The sequence below is a fragment of the Amblyraja radiata genome, chromosome 2, assembly GCF_010909765.2.
Source record: "Amblyraja radiata isolate CabotCenter1 chromosome 2, sAmbRad1.1.pri, whole genome shotgun sequence".
In the NCBI taxonomy this organism is placed as follows: domain Eukaryota; kingdom Metazoa; phylum Chordata; class Chondrichthyes; order Rajiformes; family Rajidae; genus Amblyraja; species Amblyraja radiata.
In genome coordinates, this window is record NC_045957.1 from 97,417,286 (window position 1) to 97,430,160 (window position 12,875).

Here is a 12,875-nt window from a genome sequence, read left to right on the forward strand (position 1 = left end):
AATTGCCTCATAATGTGTTTTGAATTGAATTCTGTCTTTACTTTGTGTACTAGTCATGTCTCTACTATTTATTTCATTCCCCTTACATGTTTTTCCTCTACCTGCTAAATTTTTGTAAGGTGTCCTTGAGACTCTTGAAAGGCGCCCATAAATAAAATGTATTATTATTATTATTATTATTATTATTATGCCAATCAAGAGGACTATATACTGTGTCTTTAATTTATTCTAACTGTATCCACTTATATAGTGGTCATAAAATAGGGTTAGGGGTTATAATTCATTTATATTGTATGCATTTATATTGTGTTTATACTTAATATGCTGTTATAAGATTGCCGACACAGTCGGTTAAAACTTCAAACAGAGAACCTGAGAGACCGTATGATAGAGAGAGAGGGAACAAGGCAGAGAGGGGGAGGGCTAGGGGCAGACTTGTAGAGAGAGAGAGAGAGAGCAAGAGAGGGAGTGAAGTAGTGTTATAGAAAGTTAATGTAAGTGAGAGGCGGTTAGAGGAAGTTTTGGGAAGGTTTGGGGGACTGGGGAGTGATGAGGGTAGATGAGAGGGACATGGAGAGGGAGGAAAAGAGAGAGAGTGTGGCTAAGTGCTGGGAAGTATTGAGTAAGTTTTGGTAAGTTTGGGGGAAGGTCAGAGATTGAATTGGAATGTGTGGGAAGCTGGTGGGAGACAGAGGGAGGCCGAGAGGAAGGGAGAGAGAGATTGCTTTGTCTATGTAAACCACATCTGTAATCAACAACCTGCCAAAGGCTCCCGACTGAATCGTTTAATAGCATATTTAATATACTAATATTAGTAAGTCACGCAATAAGTCTCGTATATTAATCTAATATCCAATATTTGATTGTCAGATTTATTGTATGTTTTTATATTGTGTTTATACTTAATATGCTGTTATAAAGCTGCCGATACAAAGTCGGCTAAAATGTTAAATAGAGAACTTGACAGATTGCATGACAGAGCGAGAGGGAGTATGGTATAGAAAGGGAGGGGTAGGGGTAGAGCTGTAGAGAGCTAGAGCTAGAGGCAGGAAAAGGGAACCAGGGAGTGTTATAGAGAGCCATCGTAAGTGAGAATTACTTAGGGGAAGTTGTGGAAAGTTTGGGGAGTGTAGGGAGCGATGGGGGAAGGCGAGAAAGACAGGGAGAGGGGAGAGGTAAAGAGAGAGAGAGGGGTTGAGTAAATGTAGGAAGGCATTGAGTAAGTTGTGGTAAGTTTTGGGAAAGTTAAAGATTGCACCGGAATGTCTGGGGAATGTGCTGGGAGGCAGAGAGGGAGGGAAGGAGAGAAGGCTGCTTTGTCTATGCAAACTGCAGGTGGAATTTACAGATTACTATAAGTTTACCGACTTTGGTCAATAGTTTAACACATTAATATCAGAAAACTATCTAATAAGTCTTATATATTAATTTAAATACCCAATATCCATTTATCTACTTAGTGTACAAAAATATATTTAACCTTTTGGGAATATTGATTCCTTGACAAACATATACACTGTTTTTTATTCTGTTCTGTTCAGTGTTTTTTAACTCCCTAAGGAGCGGAGTTATTTGATATTAACATCTACGGAAGTTAACACGAATTACACCACCAAGGGGTGGTATTCACCAACAACTTGTCTTTATGCTGCAATTTTTGTAATCTTTTTTTTCATCTACTATTTTTTTCTACGAGATAGTTTATCTATTCTTGTTTACGCACTTTTTTCTGGGAGATACCTTCAGGGGGATAGGGGGAAAGGGAATAGGGCTCACCCACCCAGCAACTAAAAGATTCACTTTAAATATAGTGTTGGACCATTTGAAACAAAGGAGACCATGTAAGCTATAAAATGCAAGACAACGCCACTAGAAAAATTGGAGGAATTACATTTTGTAGTTGGAACGTCAGGGGCGTTAATGAGCCAATTAAAAGGGGTAAGGTTTTAGCCCATTTGAAATCTATTAATACTGATATAATATTTTTACAGGAGACGCATCTCAAAAATGGAGCTCACAGCAGGCTGAAGGCTAGCTGGATTGGTCAATTGTATCACTCTACTTTTCTTTCCAAAGCAAGAGGTACTGGAATTCTAATTCGCAAAGGTACACCATTTAAACACAAATCCACTATAGCCGATAAGGAAGGTAGGTACATTATAGTATCTGGGGAATTACATTCAACCCCACTTACTATGGTGAATATCTATGCTCATAATTTTGATAACCCACAATTTTTTTATAAAATAATTAATATAATTTCAGATTCCTGGCAGCAAAATCTGATAATTGGAGGAGACCTTAATTGTGTATTAGATCCATATTTGGATAAATCTTCACAGCAAAGGAGAAACACTTCAAAATCAAAATCCAGTGAACTTTTAAATACTTACATAAAAAACACAAACATAATCGATGTATTGAGGATTGCCAACCCATCCGGAAGAGAATACTATTTTTATGCTGGTGTTCACAAAATGTATACACAAATGGATTATTTTCTGATGGATTCAAAACTGATCCCTTATACATTCAATCCTAAATGTCACAATAACATAATTTCTGACCATTGTCCATTAACCTTCTCCTTAAAACTAGAAGGAATGCATAACAAAAAAAGTTTTGGAGATTTAATCCACAAATATTAACTGAACCAGGTTGCTGTGATTACCTGAAGCAACAGATGGAATTATTCTACAAGACAAATGACACACCTAGTATTTCGGCTACATTATTGTGGGAATCTTTCAAGGCCTTTATCAGAGGCTGCATTATTTCGTACTAAGTTTTTCAAAACAAAAAAACAGGTCGGAACAATTGGAATTAGAAAAACAGCTTAAACAGCTTGATTCAGAAAATACGATTGATTCATCTACTGTTAAAGATAATAAGATAGCAGCATTAAAATTTAAATTAAATCAGATCCTCTCGGCAAAAGTTGTTAAGGTATTTCAATATATTAAGCAAAATTTTTTCGAATTTGGTGATAAACTGCACAAACTTCTGGCACGCCAACTGAGAAAAATTGAAAAAGATCACACCAATAAGAAAATTAGATCAGAAAACGGTGAGCTGCTCACACTATCCAAACATATTAACGAAAGATTCCTAAAATTCTATCAAAATCTATATGCATCCATAACATCAGCCGACTCTGCAAAGATCAAGAACTTTCTTGACAATTGCAACCTTCCATCACTTAATGAGGAGGGTCGAGAAGAATTAGGTGCTGAGATTACAATAAAAGATATTGAAGAGACCATTAAATCACTGAATAGTGGGAAAATGCCAGGTCCAGATGGATTCCGTAATGAATTTTATAAAAAATTCAATTATTTAATTTCCCCACGTCTACGAGCCCTTTATATACATGCTTTTAAAGAACAGACTTTACCACAAACCCTTGCCGAATCAATCATCACATTGATACCTAAAAAATACAAAAATCTTGAAGAGCCTGGATCATACAGAGCAATAGCTCTTCTAAATACAGATCAGAAAATTTTAGCTAAGACTTTGGCAAGAAGACTAAGTTTGTACATCAGTAAATGAATACATCCAGACCAAACTGGATTTATACCTCAACGACATTTGTTTCATAATTTGAGATGCCTGTTTAATATAATGCACAGAAAGATAAATGAAGACTTAACAATTATTTCTTTAGATGCAGAAAAAGCATTTGACCAAGTAGAATGGGCCTATCTCTTTACAGTGTTGGAAAAATTCCAACTAGGAGAACATTTTATTTCATGGATAAAGGTGTTATATAATAACCCGGCCGCCAGAATATTGACTAATCAAATTCTGTCACCTAAATTTCAATTATCCAGGGGTAATAGATAAAGATGTGCCCTTTCACCAATGTTATTTGCCTTAGCCATAGAACCCTTAGCAGAAATCATAAGAGTACATCCGGGCATTCACAGATACAATATTAAACATACCAATAACAAGATTTCGTTATATGCAGACAATGTACTTTTATACATCACCAATTCTCAAGTCAGTGTCCCAAATATTTTAAACCTTATAGAACAATTTGGTTCCTTCTCAGCGTATAGAATAAATTGGAATAAAAGTGAAGTTATGCCAATAAAAGCTCAAGACCTTTTACATCTCCAAAAATTCCCTTTCAGAATTGTCACTGAAAAATTTAGATACCTTGGAGTTTATGTGACTAGAAAATACACCTCCCTATTTTAAACAAATTTCCCACCATTAATTACTAAATTAAATGCCCTCATTCAATTTTGGAAAATACTCCCTATTTCCCTTATAGGTAGAGTAAATGCCATAAAGATGATTTTCCATCCACAACTCCTATATCTATTTCAATCAATACCGGTTTATCTCCCGAAATTAAAAAAAAAAAAACTTGACTCAGTTATCACAAATTTCATTTGGGACTATAAAACCCATAGAATACACAAACAACATTTATGTAAATCTAAAGAAAATGGTGGTTTAGCACTTCCCAATTTCCTTTTCTATTACTGGGCGACTAATATTAGAAACGTAATTTACTGGATGGATGATACATGTCAACAGGTAAACTGGTTAAAAATGGAGAGGGAAGATTGTTTGCCTTTTAATATAGGCGCGATTCTTCTTTCTCCAACACATCTGAATAAATCAATGTATGAGCAAAATCCGATAATACACAGTACCTTACGCATTTGGAAACAGTTAAAATCAAATCTCAAACTGAGAAATTTCCCTCTCCTTTTACCAATCGCTAATAATCCCTCGTTTAAACTTTAGATAAGGCGTTTGCACAATGGAAAAACTCAGGAAATAAAACGGTGGGAGATCTTTACGAGAAGGGGATTTTCCTCTTGTTTCAAGAATTACAGGAGAAATATCACTTGAAAGCAAGTAATTTCTTATGATATCTTCAAAACCGAGACTATGTGAAAACATATACACAAGACTGTCACTCTATGGGTCCAGATATACTAGATGACTGCATGAATAGACATGTTGATACAAGCAAGTTAATATCCTACATTTACAATACTCTTTTAACTCCACACATCCCATCTTCTGAGAGGCATAGGCGAGCATGGGAAGACGAATTGGGTTTATTCATTTCAAAAGATAGCTGGGAGGAAAGCCTTCTATACATACACTACTGCTCTCTCAATGTTCGGCACTCCCTGATACACATTAAAATATTGCATAGACTCTACTATTCAAAGACCAAATTAAACAAGATCTTCCCAAATGTCTCTCCTATTTGTGATAAATGTCTCCTCCAAGAAGCGACTGCAACCCATTCTTTCGCCTCCTGTATAAAGTCACAAAACTTCTGGAGGGGAATATTTGATATCTTCTCCAAAATACTTAAAATTAAATTGGAACCAGATATAAAACTGATCATTTTAGGTATGTTAGATGCCTGCTCTAAATTAACGATATTCCAAAGACGTTTCCTCAACTACGGCCTAATAACGGCGAAAAAAATTAATACTCAAACTCTGAAAACAGACAACGGTCCCTACAGTGAAGATGTGGATTACTGATATGTCCGATACACTACATTTGGAAAATATTAGACTTGTATTGGCGGAAAAAGCAGATCAATTTCTTAAGACATGGTTCCCTTTTACTGAATTTCTGCAACAGTTAAATGGTTAAACACAAATTTAAATCCGATGCCAGGGATGGGTGAGGGGGGGGAGGTATATCTCCATCTTTTCTTTTCTTATTTCTTTTCTTTTCTCTTGCACTTCTTTGGTAACTTAGAGGTCTTTTTCTTATTTTCTCTTTCTTCATTCTCCCCTTTTTTCTCTCTTTTTCTCATTTATTTTCTTTTTTTGATTTAGGTTCTAATGTTAAAAATGAAGCTGTACAATAATTGTATAACTGTTATGTCGACCGCCTTATCCTTGTACAATCGCTTCTAATAAAATTAATTAAAAAAAAAAAACTAAACTGAACTGAAACTGATAAAACGTTATATGCATCCAGTCGCTACTTCCATCAATTCAATTAAATACTGGTCTGGGATTTTGGCTGATTGTAACATTGGATCCAGTAACAGTAATACCTGAAATATACTATTTTTGCTCCCTAAACTCTGGACAGTACCCATAACCATATTAGTTTGGATCCTGTCCATTATCAATTTTTCAGTAGTGAATGACATGTGATTTTTCAACTTTTTACACATAATATGTTGTATATGCAGGTACACAACCTTTTATCCGAAATTCCGGAAACCGAAAAGCTCCGAAAACCGGACGTTTTCTGTCCTGGAAGAAAGGGGAACTAAATACCCTTCCTAAGAGAGAAGGGGAGGGTATATTGCCCGGGAGAGTAGGAATCCCAAGACCTAGTTGAGTGAGCGTCCACCGACGGTGGCCCAGAGAGGTGACAGCGGAACCTCCGGTCGGTCCTGGAAGGGGAACTAAATCCCCTTCCTAAAAGAGAAGGGGAGGGTATATTGCCCGGGAGAGTAGGAATCCCAAGACCTAGTTGAGTGAGCGTCCACCGAGGGTGGCCCGGAGAGGTGACAGCGGAACCTCCGGTCGGTCCTGGAAGAAAGGGGAACTAAATCCCCTTCCTAAAAGAGAAGGGGAGGGTATATTGCCCGGGAGAGTAGGAATCCCAAGACCTAGTTGAGTAGGAAGGAACTGCAGATGCTGGTTTAACGAAGATAGACACAAAATGCTGGAATAACTCAATGGGACAGGCAGCATCTCTGGAGAGAAGGAATTGGTGACGTTTCGGGTCGCGACCATTCTTTAGAGGTGATGGCGGGTTCGCCTACCTGGAAGAAACCGGACATTTTTTCCAGGATGTCGTCTGTACACCAAAGCTCGCGTTTGGCGCCAAACTTGACACGCCAAAGCTCGCGTTGGCGCCAAACACACGTCGCCTCTGCTGCTCACGGATATAAGACTGTGAAAATGTCAGAAAGAGCTGCAGATTCCCCTATGGATAACAGTGAGAAGCAGAAAAGGAAGCGTCTGTCATTATCGATAGAACAGAAAATAGAGTTATTGCAGAAGCTTGATCGTGGTGTATCTGTGCGGCATCTTACTGAAGATTATGGTGTGGGAATTACCACCATATACGACCTAAAGAAACAGAAACATAAGCTGTTGATGTTTTACAGTGACAGTGATGACCAGAAACTAATGAAAAATAGGAAAACGCTGCATAGGGCAAAAAACAAAGATCTTGACCGTGTGATGATGGAGTGGGTTTGACAACGAAGAAGTGAGCGTATGCCACTGACTGGTTTGATGGTAATGAAACAAGCTAGAAAATACCATGAAGAACTGAGCATTGGAGGCGAGTGTGAATATTCAGAAGGTTGGCTGCAGAAATTTAAGAAGCGTCATGGTATAAAATATCTAAAAATCTGTGGTGAAAAAGCTTCTGCTGATTACGATGCAGCTGAACGTTACATTGATGAATTTGCCAAGATGGAATCTGATGAAAACCTTAGTCCGGAGCAAACATACAATGCTGATGAAACAGATCTCTACTGGCGCTACGTCCCTAGAAAAACATTAACAACGGCTGATGAAAGAGCACCATCAGGTTTCAAGGACGCTAAGGACAGGGTGACTGTTCTTGGGTGTGTAAATGCTGCAAGCACACACATGTTAAAGTTGGCAGTGCTTGGAAAAAGCCAACGTCCAAGATGTTTTAAAGGTGTAACAAATCTACCTGTGCATTATTATGCAAACAAGAATGCATGGGTAACCAGAGAAATGTTTACCAATTGGTTCAATAACCATTTCGTACCAGCTGCACGAGCTCATTGTAGAGAAGCTGGACTGGTAGAAAACTGCAAAATTATATTGCTCCTAGACAACTGTTCCGCACATCCCCCTGCTGAAGTTCTTGTGAAAAATAATGTTTTTGGCATTTATCTTCCCCCCAATGTGACATCTTTAATACAGCCTTGTGACCAAGGAATTTTGCGCTCAATGAAGACAAAGTATAAAGACTTTTTTCTGAACTGCATGCTTGCTGCAGTCAACAGAGGCGTAGATATCAAAGACTTCCTGAAAGAGTTCACTCTTAAGGATGCCATTTTTGCACTTGTTAATGCTTGGAAAGATGTAACTAAATCAACATTAAAAAATGCATGGCACAAACTTTGGCCTGCAACAATGTTCGATGAAAATGAGCCTGCAGATGAAGACTTTGAAGGATTTCGTGTCACTGACGAGAAGAAGATGATATCAAACCTCATTGCTTATGCCAAAAGTGTTGCAACAGAAAATGTAAAAACGTTAGAGTCAGCTGATATCGAAGAAGTGCTGAATGTTGACAATGACGCACCTGTTGTGCATTCCTTGAGTGATGGAGAAATTGCTGAAATGGTATTAGATAACAATAAGCATGAGGATAGTACAGGCAGTGATGAGGATGATGACATTGTGAACACAGGTGAAAAAATGCCCATAGATGATATGGTAAAACTGTGTGATCAGTTAATTGGTGGCATGGAACAACGTACATTTTTCAGTGCCCATGAGATTATGGCAGTTTATTCAAGCAAAGAGAGACTGCTTGGACAGAAACCTCTGTTAATGAGACAGATGACACTGGAGGAAGTCTTTAAGCCCGAGAACGATGGTCACGATGGGAACGATGTGAAGCACGAAGACGATGGTCACCATAACAACGATGACGACATTGATGTTTCTCCAGGATCCTCAAAATAGTTGTTTTGTGCTTTTACTGCATGTAAATATTTTTTCATGTGTTTAGCTTAGTTTAGCTTAGTTTGAGCCAGTTTATGTTTAAAGTTTTACTTAATGTTTTATCTCTTTTTTTATTATTTATTCGGGGGATTCAAGAATCCCCGAGCTAGGCCACCTAAGGCCATGTAGCCCCGCTAGGGTGACAAGAGAGCACTACCTCCCTCACCGAGTAACTGCCGGGATCGAGGCGCAAACTCGCGACCGAGTAACTGCCGGGATCGAGGCGCAAACTCGCGACCTTGCGGCCACGAGCCGAGCACTCTACCACTGAGCCACCCGGTCCCCTAAAAAACGTTAAAATCTACGCGAAAAATCTTCCATTCTGAAATCCGAAAAATTCCGAAATCCGAGAAGTGTCTGGTCCCAAGGCTTTCGGATAAAAGGTTGTGTACCTGTAATTTGCATCATTGCATCATTTGTCTTAAATCACCTTACGGATCATCTTTAGATAATCTTATTACAATGTACTCTTGGAATGGGTGTCTGTGTTGGTTGCATGAATATGCGGCTTGCATGTGCATTGCTCCAAAAAACATTCCTGAATATCAGTCACAAATATTCTATACATAAACCTTTATGTAAGTTGCTTAACGATATACCACCTCCTCACTCATTTAATAACATATATTGTAATTCTGTATTTTAGACTAAACATTTAATGAAAAAAGAACAATGGAATTGTTAAATAATCTGAGAAATGTTTGCCAGTTGCATAATACTTCAGAATGGATAAATACCAGAAATTACCAGTATAATGTTTTATTTCAGAGGCAGGAACATTACTAATTGATACAAAATTTAGAACATCTACAATAGTAGCAGGAATAGATCACGTGCCCTATCAACCCTGCTCTGACATTCATAAGATCTGTTAGCTTTGTACCTTATATCCATTGCATTGCCTTCAAAGGTTCATTTATTGTTCCTTAACTCTAGATCCACAGTTCCCGAAAGGTCCATAAATCTATTGATCCCAGCATTAAGTATAGCCATTGGCAAGCATTCCAGCCTTCTGAAGCAGAATTCTTCCTCCATGATGAAACATTGCAAATCATCCTTATCCTGAGACCATCCCCTGGTTCCAGGCTCTTTTACTGAATAGTCTCCATGCTTCTACCCAATTACTTCCCTTCAATTGTCTTCAGTACGAATGGACCAATCTTCCTGAATATATTTTTGTAAGACAACCCCTAAATCCAGGGACCAATTTTGAGAATTTGCCATGCACTTACACCAATACAAGTATATTCTTCTGGTATGGAGACCAAAACAGCTATTATTTCAAATGAAGATAGACACGAAAAGCTGGTGTAACTCAGCGGGACAGGCAGCATCTCTGGAGAAAAGGAATGGGTGACATTTTCGGGTCGAGACCCTTTTTCAGACTGCTTCAGTTTCGAACCAAAATGTCACCCATTCCTTCTTTCCAGAGATGCTACCTGTCCCGCTGAATTACTCCAGCTTTTTGTGTCTATCTTCGGTTTAAACCAGCATCTGCAGTTCCTTCTTACACATGATTTCAAATTAAGTCTCAACAAAATCCTGTTCCATCTCAGCAACACCTCTTTACTTTTGCAGCCTAATTCCTTACAAAAAGGTCAACACAACAGTTGTCTTCCACATTGCATGTTGTACAAGTATCTCAAAAACTAGCTTGTGTAGAGCACTTTGTGCATCAACATTTGTGAGTTACTCTGGCTGCAAGAAGTATTGTTTTTCCGTTCTTCCTACCAACGTAAATAACCTCACATTTTTCCACATTAAATTCCATATTCTATTTTCTTTTCTCACAGCTCATTTTGCTAGAGATCATTTTATTATTACTCAGGCTAATGTTATGATGACAAATGGGGCCCTACACATTTTTTGGACTATCACCTACAATAAATAACCAGATATTATGTTATACATTTTTACCCAACTATTTTATGCAAACATTGTTGGGATAAATGTTTTTAAAAGTCTAAATGTAAAAAAAAAGTTCCTCAATGCTAAGTGAGTTCACAATTCTCGAAAAAAACAGTACCATTTGAGGTTTCCTGTTTTTAATTAAAATGTTTGTGGTTTAGATGTTTAAGGAGAGCTTAACCACAAAATTGTTAAGTATAGTACAGTTCATTAGTGTAATACTTGTTATTCTAAAATTATATGGTTTTAAATTTGTACATCAAATTTCACTTATTCTTCATAGCTGCTGTATAATTTAACCCTTTCGTTATTAAATGCAAAGAACTGAAAAATTGACATACTAAGAAATTATATAAATCATGAGAATATATTTTAAATATATACTTTCTACCTTGTGCCATTTGGTACAATATGGTAGATGAGCAATAAGTTCTCAGGTATTCATAATCCCATTGTAATTAAAGTAAATGGCTGTCACATTATTAAAATATTGTAACCTAAAGTGAAATACAAGTGTTTCTTACAGACATTTGAAGGAAAGTGGAACCTTTCACAACCTCAGTATGTTTCTAATTAAGTAGTTTGGAAATGCAGTCAATGATGTAACAAGAATACATGGTAAAATATTCTACGTCTGAGTTAACTGATACATATATTTAAATTGTATTTAATGCAGCAATACGGAGGGCATTGAAACAGATGGATAATGTCCAGTGGTTTTTAGAACTAAATATACCAAGATGTTTGATCTTTCAATTGGAAAGTAAAATAGAAAATTATGTAAAGTGGGTGGTAGATGGGTGGAAGATGCAGAGCAATTGTCTTGGCTGGGAAAGTCAGGAAGCAGCAAAAGAAGATGAAAAAGAAAGGAAAAATCAGCCAGAATAGATATATTGTTGATATGAATATTGTTCCAATGTACTATGGAGTTATTATTTTCTATTCCTTTATGAAAAAATGATTTCTTGTTCTACAATTTACTAATATATGGCACAGTCCTTATCAAATACACAAAAATAGGACCTTGTTTTTAGTTGGATAGTATAATAACACGGGCTTAACTCAATTTCCAAAACTTCAAGTTGTGATGGATCTACAGTGCATTCAGAAAGTATTCAGACCCCTTCACATTTTCCACATTTTGTTTCGTTACAGCCTTATTCTAAAATGGATTAAATTCATTTTTTTAAATCATCAATCTATACACAATACCTCATTATAAAAAAGCGAAAACAGGTGTATAGAAATTTTTGCAAAGTAATTCAAAATAAATAATTGAAATATCACATTTACATAAGTATTCAGACCCTTTGCCATGACACTCAAAATTGAGCTTAGGTTCATCCTGTTTCCAATGATTATCCTTGAGATGTTTCTACAACTTGATTAGAGTCCACAAGTGGTAACTTAAATTGATTGTACATGATTTGGAAAGGCACACACCTGTCTATATAAGGTCCCGCAGTTGACAGTGCATGTCAGCGCAAAAACCAAGCCATGAAGATGAAGGAATTGTCTGTAGACCTCCGAGACAGGATTGTGTCGAGACACAGATCTGGAGAAGGGTATAAAACAATTTCTGCAGCATTGCAGGTCCCGAAGAGCACAGTGGCCTCCGTCATTCTTAAATGGAAGAACCTTGAAACCACCAGGACTCTTCATAGAGCTAGCCGCCCGGGCAAACTGAGCAATCGGGGGCGAAGGGGCTTGGTCAGGTGGTGACCAAGTACCCGACAGAGCTCTGACAGAGCTCCAGAGTTCCTCTGTGGAGATGGGAGAAACTTATAGAAGGACAACTATATCTGCAACACTCCACCAATCAGGCCTTTATAGTAGAGTGGCCAGACGGAAGCCACGTCTTAGTAAAAGGCACATGACTTCCCGCTTGGAGTTTGCCAAAAGGCACCTAAACAAGATTCTCTGGTCTGATGAAACCAAGATTGAACTCTTTCGCCTGAATGCTAAGTGTCACGTCTGGAGAAAACGTGGAAAAAACGTCTGGAAAAAACATCACCTGGCCAATACCATACCTACGGTGAAGCATGGTGGTGGCAGCAACATGCTGTGGGGATGTTTTTCAGCGGCAGGAACTGGGAGACTAGTCAGGATCGAGGGAAAGATGAATGGAGCAAAGTACAGAGAGATTCTTGATGAAAACCTGCTCAGACTGGGGCAGAGGTTCATCTTCCAACAGGACAACGACCCTAAGCACACAGCCAACGCAACGCAGGAGTGGCT

At 37.8% G+C, this 12,875-nt stretch overlaps 1 protein-coding gene across 3 annotated transcripts in view; it reads right to left on the minus strand.

Moving 5' to 3' along the window:
* The window catches only part of tbc1d5 (TBC1 domain family member 5), a 422,753-nt gene that overhangs the window by 147,231 nt on the left and 262,647 nt on the right, over positions 1-12,875 (minus strand). The gene's annotated exons all lie outside the window — the stretch shown is intronic.